Here is a 9,646-nt window from a genome sequence, read left to right as displayed (position 1 = left end):
TCTGCCTCCCGAGTGCTGGGATTAAAGGCATGCACCACCATGCCCAGCTTCTAGTTTTATTTAAAAGAAATCACTCCCTAAAAGAAAGGTGATAGAGTTAATCAATCTGAACCTTACTGCTAACATTAGAGAAAAGTTATGGGGGTAGAGGACTTGGGTCAAATCTTCCTGTCTATACTCTCAAAGAATGAAAATGGCATATGGGTGAGTGCTAACCTAAAGCTTTTGGACACAATCTCACATTCAAACATGTCCTTCCTTGAACCATAACTTACCATCCCTACAGACCACCTTCTAGCTTCCTTCCAAGACTGCTGGTCCCTTTAGTCTGAACTCTACAACCCTAAAATGTATGCATGCCACAGAACCAACTGTCTCTATTCTCTTAGAGAGCTAGGACAGAATTAGAGAAGGAGATAATAGTTTTGTTGTTTGTTTCTTTAATGGCTTAAAAGACTGGACAGGAAAAGAAGTATCTGAAGCGATAAGCCAGTAACCTGAAGCATGGACTAGGGGGTGTAGCTCAATTGGTAGCATGCATTAAGCCCAGGACACGATCCTCAGCATAATTTGGTTCTACAAAGACCAAAAGAGGACATGAGAGCCCTGGGACTGGAGCTACAGATAGTTGTGAGTCACTGCATAGGCACTGGGGACTGAAGGAAAGTCTTCCTCTGTTCTTCACCCTTCACCCATCTCTCCAGCCTAAAGAATTTCTTTTTAAAAGGAATCATACCCAGGGCTGAAAAGATGGCTCAGGGGTTAAGAGGATTGATTGCTCTTCCAGAGGTCCTGAGTTCAATCCCCAGCAACCACATGGTGGCTCACACCCATCTGTAATGGATTCCAATGCCCTCTTCTGCTGTGTCTGAAGACAGCTACAGTGTGCTCGTATGCATAAAATAAATTAATAAATATTTTAAAAAGAAAAATAAAATTAAAAGGCTCTATACTCTTTCTTTCTACCATGTGTATGTATCCCAGGAGTTGGACTCAGGTTGTCAGGCTTTATGGAACAGGTCTTTACATACTGAGTTCCTCACCAGCCCAAAATGACTGACAGTGGGAATACCAACTCCAGGCTACAGCTCCTTCAAAAAGCTTTTGCTTGGCCCTGACAATGTTATATACCAGTGGGATATATAGTAAGTGCAAGGCTATCTTCAAAGCAGAGGTGAAAGGATGAGTCCTTACACAGTATGGACAGTTCACCAACTGCCTCATTGTCCTGAGGAGCAAGGAAGTTCCAGAGAGGAAAGACTTGTCCAAGGTTACAAAGCACATTAACATGAACATTGTTATCTCTTTCTGTTTCCACAATTCTTCTGTAATGAATAAAATACTTTTAGAGAATTCTGCTTCCACATGACCCTCTCAAAGATTACAGCTATAAACATGATAAAAACAAAAACAACCATATAAAATGAACAGAAACTGGCAGATTTAGGAAAACTCAAAAAGGGACTGGGGTAGGTTCTGGCTGAAAGCATCTAGCTGTAGTCCTAATGAAAAAGCAAATATTAGGATTCTGGAAGAACCAAAGAGACTGGACCAGCCAAAGATAATGGGAAATAGGAAAATCAAGACCCAGCTGTGGGTGCAAACTTGGTTTTAAACTGGCCAACAGCCATGAACTATGCAACGTAGAAGGCAGAATCCAAAGACCTCATTAAAGACAAAAGAGTAGGAAAGAATACTGGCCACCACTAGGGTGGCAAAGCTTGTAATGTGAAGCCGGATGTGGTGGCACACACCTTTTGCCCCAGCACTCAGGATGAGAAACAAGAGGATCTCTGTGAGTTCAATGCCAGCCTGATCTACAAAGTGAGTTCCAGGACAGCCAGGGCTATACAGAGAAACCCTGTCTCAAAACCACACCGCCCTCCAAAAAATCCGAAAGAACTCCTGCATCCAAATGTATAAATATAACCCTAAATTATGTAAAGAATTAGAAAAATGAAGCCTAGTAACTAAAAACCCATAAGCAGAAGGCAACACTTTAAGACTCTGTAGAGGAATTTTAATCTAGCAACATGGCTGCTCTGGAAAGGGATGGCATCCAAAGTCTTTCAGGTCTGTATGATCTAGATGAAATGATACACCTTTAACCCCTCTGGTTGAAATACAGACATGCCCTTAGTACACCTTTAATCCCAAACAATGTAGGTAAGGTTAGTTCATAGAAGGAAGCAGCCATGCTTGAAAATGTCCTATTGAGGGGTAGGCAAAGTGATGAACCAGAGAAAGACTTTACAGAATGAGTCAGTCAGTTGAGAGGCAGTGCAGTGAAGTTGAGTTCATGGTAGTTCAGCTGGTGGCAGTTCAGTTTGTGGAATTCAGAGGCAGTTTTTACCAGGACAGTTTTACAGAGACAGGTTGTAGACAGAATAAGCTAGACATAGCCGAAGACAGAATGAGCCAGAGAATGAGATGGAAGCAGAAAATTAGAACACATTGCCAAAGTTAGTTTGAGACCACACAGAGCAATTCAGTCAGAAACCAAGAGAAGTCAGTTTGAATCAGTGAGCTTGGAGAGGAGTTTGAGTCAGAACAGCTGAGTTGAACCAGCCAACCAAAGATCAGAAAGATCTGCAAAGGGTGAGTTTATTTAGCTGTAAGCCTCCAAGATGACAATTACAAGTGAAAGATCCTGACAGAATGTAAAAGGTCACAGAAGCCCTGAAATTGGCAAAATAGATTTCATTGTTAGCAGAACTAGCTTCACTGATTTAGAAAAATAGAGGTGCACAATGCTCTGGGCGCTCCTTGAACCTGTGTGTCCGCCAATGTTCTGACCGTTCCTTGAACCCAGATGTGTGCTCACTGCTGCACCTCACTGTCAGGTGTTTGTGATATTGGTTGCTGGGATAGAGTCGGAAAATCACCCCAGCAACCACAGTTGGGGCCAATCCGGAGTTGCTGCACCTGCACCAGACTCTTTCCTTGTACCCCTCCCATACCCATTTCTTGAGAACAGACATTGTTTAGATCTGGAAATCCTCTACTCCCCCCTCCTCCTTTCCCCCCTGAGGGCCTATAAAAACTGGGACCCCTTTCCCCTCCAGGTCGACCCCTCTACCTCCTCTGCGTGGGATATGAGTCGTCCCCAGAGCTCTGGCTTTCCCCAAATAAAGCCTCATGTGGTTTGCATCAAGCTTGGTCTCTCGTGAGTTCTTGGGGGTCCGCTATTATCCCGAGGCCTGAGCAAGGGGCTCCTTTCGGAGTCTTTCATTAGTAACTTTTACAGGACTCAAATTGACCAAAGATAGAAGTATTACACCTCAAAGAAATGCTCAAAACGAAAGGAAAAATGGTAAATCTTGGATGAGAAATTGGAAGTTTTTTTAAAAGTAAGGAGTTTAGAACAGAAATATAATTGTATTTTGTTCTGTTTTAATTCACTAGACAGACTTAACAGAATTGAGTACTGGGGAGATGACTCAGTGAGTAAAATGGTTGTTACACAGACAATAGGATCTGAGGTCACAGTTATTTTAGGTATCTTAGAGATCTTCAACACCCATGTGCAGAAACCTGATATGGTAATGCACATCTGTTACCCCATTCTGGATGGTTGCTGGTCAGCCAGTCTCCGAGAGTCCCAGGTTCAATAAAAGACACTATCTCAAAAACAAGATATAGAGCAAAGGCTGGGCGGTGGTGCCTTTAATCCCAGCACTTGGGAGGCAGAGGCAGGTGGATTTCTGAGTTCAAGGCCAGCCTGGTCTACAGAGTGAGTTCCAGGACAGCCCAGGCTCACAGCTGATAAAGGGTAAAGTGGACTCTCACCCAGGTTATTCCGCTCCAAATTCTGCTTCTCTTCTGGGGCATTATCTCAAATTGGCCACAGGAAAGCCAGTCCTGCTCCACAGTGCAATCATCATAAGCATAAGTAACTGACGAGCAGTTACTGAATTCATTTGCTTATCCATTCAAATAGCAACTAACTTCCTATAGTATATGGATCTCTTAGGTCAGCATTGAGAATGAAAAGTGAATAGAAACAGTCCTTGTCTTCACAGTAGTGAGAGCAGACTGAAATAGAAAATAAATAACCATAAAATACATAAATGATATGTACTGTGACTGGATAGAAATTTCCTCAAAGTGCCTAATGGGTGCCCTCTGGTAAGTGAAAGGGGAACAGTAAAAAATCAAGAGAAAGCAGCCTACCATGGTGGCTCAAAGCTATAACCCCAGCACTTTTATAAGGCTAAGGCAGGAGAAATGTTATGAGTTCAAAGCTAGCCTGGGCCACATAATGAGTTCTAGACCAGCCTGGGCTACAAGAGTGAGACCCTACACACCCTCTCCCCTCCCCTCCCCTCTCCTCTCCTCTCCCCTCCACTCGCCCCCCTTTAAAAACAAACAAACAAACAAACAAACAAAGAGGATACTGCAGAGGTATGTAGGAAGCCACACCATGTACACATGCACACCTTGGAGAATAAATTATTAGGTTTTGTTTGGTTGGTTTGGTTGGTTTTTGTTTTTTCCTGGTTTTTACAAGACAAGTGTTTCTCTGTGTAGTCCTGGCTGTCCTCGAACTCAAAGATTCCCCTGCCACTGCCAGACATTGGTTTAAATCTTTATCTAAAGAATTATAGGAAGTCCCTTAAGTAGTAAAGATAAGACATTTGTGCTCTGAAAAGATCACTTTGACTTCAGTATGGGAGGAAGAATGTTCCTAAGAGAGATCAGTTGGAAACTGATTTTTGAAGTCCTGGAGAAATTATGTAAAAGCTAGTAAGAGGTGTATGCTGAGATTTATCATATACTACACCTAACCATTTTTTCTTAACACTTACAAAAGTTTTGCCTGCATGTATCAGTGGCCCACATGCATAACTGGTACCAGAGGCCAGAGAGGATGCTACGTCTCTTGGGACTGGAGTTATAGATGGTTTATGAGCTTCCATGTGGGTGCTGGAAATTGAACCCTGGTGGTCTGGAATAGCTGACTACTAAGCCATCTCTTCAGGCACTGGGAACCATTTTTTCTTATTACTTTGTATCAATCAATTTAAACAAGTCTATGTGACAGACACTGTTATCACTCTTATAAAAGTTTACATACCCATCTTCATGCTGCTTCCCTTGTAACTCCTACCTAGTAAGGATTTTAAATATACTGGCTGCCCCTCCTTTTTCTGCACATTACAAACATCAAGCCTGTCTAAGCAAAAAGCCTGTCTACACAAAAGCAGCTAGATGTCAAAGAAAAAAACCACTGGAACCATGGACCAGTGTCTTTTTAAATACATCACCACAGACTTCAAACACACATCTCTACACTGCTAGCAACTGTGCCATGCTTTTCCCTAAATTCCCTTTCATGCCTTTACTTCCCTTTTCAATTAACCTCTAAAGCCATGAGCTGATAACATGTCACCAAGAAGCAATATCTAGACCTTTATTTTCCAACATTTCCAGCATTTTGCTTTCCTTAGTTACAGCAGATACTGCCCCTGCTGTTCTTTGTATACACATTACTCTCACTCTCTTCTCATAGCATTACTTTTTCTCTTTGCAGCCATCAGCATACAACATTCACTAGAAGGTGCCTACTTGGAGTAAACTGCACAATTCAACACTGGCCCTTCCAATAGAGCCAAAGAAGTGAAAGTTAACACTAAGACACTTGTGTAACAACTTGTCAATTGCTGCAACATCCAAATCCATGATTAGTGGATCCATCTCAAACAGAGTCTAGCCAGCAAAGGTACTAAAGAGCATGTGGAGTGGGCACATGCACAGTATGCAGCCATGCAATGGTCTCTGGCAGATTAGGAAACAAATAAATAAACAAACAAACAAACAAACAAATAAATAAAAACTGGTTTCAACTCACAGATAATTTGAAAAGTCATGCTCTTAGAACAGAAAAATAATGTGATACAAGATGACTAGAGGGACTCAATAAAATGAGATTCTAGGGACAGGAAATATTGCTTAGCAGTTAAGAACATTTGCTCTTGCAGAGGACTTGAATTTGGGTCCCAGCAATCCACAGGAAGGCCCCCAACTGTCCATAATTCCAGTACCAGGAGATCCAAATCCTTCTTTAAACTTATAAGAGTACATGGTGCACAGATATATATGCAGGCTCAACAGTCATATAAATAAAATGAGATAATCTAAAAAAAATAAAATAAAAATAAAACCAATGAGATTCTAGGTTTCTAAAGGGTTGTCACATTGATCCAGAGAGCATATTTGGGAAATAAGATTCTACAATTTCCTATTTAGAAAAAAACAAAACAAAACAAGAAACTCTCCTTTGATCTCTACCTAAATGTCTAATTTGCAGCTAGCCTCCACAAACTCATATTCTTCATGAATCCTGCCTTCCACTCTTCTCACTACAAACACATCCCCTCAGTGCCCGCCTACCTCAGTCATAGCACAACCACTCATCAAGCTGTGCAGATCAAGCACCTAGACTCACTCTGGACTTTTCTTTGCCTTAAAAAATGTCAATCAGCAGGTCCTGTCAATCCTACTTCCCAGGGTACTTGGTTCTGTCCCTGTTCTCCACATTCCTTGCTGTACTTACTCTCACTTGCTGCTGTAAAAATCCCATTAAGCTTCTCTGATTCCAGCTGTCCCCATATAAACCACTCTCGAAACATTACATTTCCAAAATTTTAATTTTGGATCAAAACTCGAAACTATCAAGCAAACAAAAAGCTCCAGTGGCCTTCTATTTCACTTATCCACAGCCTTCAGCCCCAGCCTATGGGGGCTGTACAAGCTTCAGTCCTACTCTAACTTTCTGATGTCAGGGCTTACCCTCCTCTCTTCACTTTCCGTTTCATGTATATGCTGTCTTCATTTCTACCTAGAGCCTTTGCACTACCTGTTCCCTCTTCCCTTTGTATAGCTAGCTCCTTTTAGTCATTCAAAATTCAACATAAATTTTACTACCTCAGTAAAGTTAGGATCAGCCAACATAAAATAACTCTCACCCTCTACTATATCATCATACTTTGTGCTCATCTTAGCACATCCCTGCCTGCTATTTTACTATTCATCCCTCCTCTGTATAAATAACCATAACTTTTCTGTCTAGTTCATCACTATATCCCCAGTGCCTAGAGCAGTACTTGGTAGATAACAGATGGGTCTATATCCCCAGAGGAGTGGTGTGGGTTGGAGACACAAAGGTATGACTCATATCCATAAAGCCAATGGGGGTGGATGGAGATTACTCAGGGAGAATGTCTACTATGTGAGAGAGGAGGGCATGGAAGCATAAGCATTTAATAGCCACAGAAAGGAGGATGAGCCTGTAAAAACACCAGAGACGTAGGAGGAAGATTAGGGCAGTGAGTATTACACCACTGGAGTCAAAAGAAGAGTCCTAGAAGGAATGAGTGGTAACAGTTCACTAGCCAAGAAAACTACAGACAACATTTTTGTAAAATTAAATTTGGTAGAAGATACTGGTGACCTCAATAAGGATGTTACTGTGAAATGTAAGGGACAGAAGCCAGAAGTGGAAGAGTCAGTAAATATAGACAGCTGTGGTGGTTTATATATGCTGGGCCCATGGAGTGGCACTATTAGGAAGTGTCCTTGTTGGAGTAGATGTGTCACTGTGGGAGTGGACTTTAAGACCCTAGTCCTAGCTGCCTGGAAGCCAGTCTTCTCCTAGCTGCCTTTGGAACAAGATGTGAAACTCTAAGCTCCCCCAGCACCATACCATGTCTGCCTGGACACTGCCATGCTCTCACCTTGATGATAATGGACTGAACCTCTAAACCTGTAAGCCAGCCCCAATTAAATGTTGTCCTTATAAGAGTTGCCTTGGCCATAGTGTCTGTTCACAGCAGTAAAACCCTAAGACAACAGCTATGTAGAAGTATTTATATGTGTAAAAGTAAAGGTGGCTAAGAATAGGGAGAGTTGAAGAGGGGCTTCTGTTTGGTTTTGTCTAAACCAAGGAGGTAACCAAGTTCTATCCTATCAATCACAGGATGAACTCCATCCAAGTCTTAACAGGTATTAGTCACTCAAAGGTTTCAAATTGTTTTTAATCACACTAAACTTAGAATGTGACTTTTTTTTATTAATTTCTAAGTGCCTAAAAATCAATGTGCAAGTCTTTTGCTTACAACAAACATCTCATCTCTCTATTACAATGCAAGATTAAAAAACAGCTTCTATATACAACCTTGGTACTATAAAAGCACCAACTGTCTTTCGTTTTACAGTGTCTAGAGAACAGCCTTTAGTCTCTATTTCACACTTTTTCCTCCCTGTTTCCTGCCAGGGCAACGTACTACAGTGGAAAGAGCAGACAGTCAAAAGTCAGAGGAGCTGGGTCCCAGCTTTAATTCAGTTACATAGCAATGTTGATAACTAAGCTTTACCACATGTAGTTTTTCCACTGTATATAGAAGTCATATCTAAACGTCATGAAACTACTGTTAAGGTCTATTTAACAGTAGACTGCCTAGCCATGTACCACCTGGAACAGTTTCCTTTACACTGACATTGTAATTAAATCTTACGTATTTTAATTGTCAATCCCTTTGTCTAGGTGTATCAGGAAGTCTTTGGAAAAAGAAAGTTTGAAAAGCACAGGTGTGGTTCCAACAGAAAAAATTTTAAAGACATACTAAGAGTGGTGGTTGGGCAAGACCGGAAGTATAACCAAGCAACATCCAAAAGGACAGGGAGGATGCCCAAGTCAGAGAAACAGGCTCTTCTCCCTCCCAAGTTCCTTCCTGTACTTATGTCTTTCTGTGTACAAGTACCATTTCTGTGTGAACATATACCATGTGTGTGCAAGTAGCCATAAGTACCTCCCAACCCCTCAACAGAAACATACCAAAAAACTTCTAGTGGTGTACTACAGCTTCCTGCCACTTCAGTGAACTCAGGCTGATTGGATGCATATGCATGTGCATCATGTGGAAGACACATGATATCTGGAGGGTATAAATAGGACTCTATGGAGTGATGGAGACAGAGCTTGGCTTGCTCGTACAGTTAGCTATGCTTGTGGGTCTCTTGTCTCCGCTGATCTTTGCTTCCCTGAGAGAGACACAGCTGAGAACTTCTCGTGGTGTTCCTATTGGTCCCTCCTGCTAACACAAGTCAAGGCTGAGGCCTGGCTGTCTCTGCTAGTCTCTGCTAGGTTGTGTCACCACTGTTGCTATCCTGACTCTACTGAACTGGACTGGTGGTGTATCTGTGGAGTGTTTGTGAGTGGATTGAGCTGCTGCTGCTGCCTGCTAACCTGTGAACTGAACTGCCAATTTCCAGACAACACAGATGGGAGTTGCTCTAAAGAACTTTTCTAAACAGGTCCACTTTGCACACCACACCCCCATCCTTTCCTTTTCACTACCTCCGGTGGGTGGTAGGCTACAAGAGAGTTTAAAGTGTTTAAGAACCATCATTAAAAATAAAGTTTGAAAAAAGTTACACTAATAACAGCTCTTATACAGGGGTAAATAAAACACAAGTACTGAAGGATCATTTGTCCTCTCTAGCATCAATTGTATAGTAAAAAGGCAAATACATACATAATGTTAAGTTTTCTTTTTTTTTTTAATTTTTAATATTTTTTATTACATATTTTCCTCAATTACATTTCCAATGCTATCCCAAAAGTCCCCCATAGCGCCCCCCACTT

At 41.6% G+C, this 9,646-nt stretch overlaps 1 protein-coding gene across 5 annotated transcripts in view; it reads right to left on the bottom strand.

Annotated features, from left to right (window-relative positions):
* Positions 1-9,646, bottom strand: part of Luzp1 (leucine zipper protein 1) — an 84,114-nt gene that overhangs the window by 28,466 nt on the left and 46,002 nt on the right. The gene's annotated exons all lie outside the window — the stretch shown is intronic.

This window comes from Mus caroli, chromosome 4 (assembly GCF_900094665.2).
Source record: "Mus caroli chromosome 4, CAROLI_EIJ_v1.1, whole genome shotgun sequence".
In the NCBI taxonomy this organism is placed as follows: Eukaryota; Metazoa; Chordata; class Mammalia; order Rodentia; family Muridae; genus Mus; species Mus caroli.
Note: the sequence above shows the minus strand (reverse complement) of the source record. Positions and strands in the feature narration are given on the sequence as shown.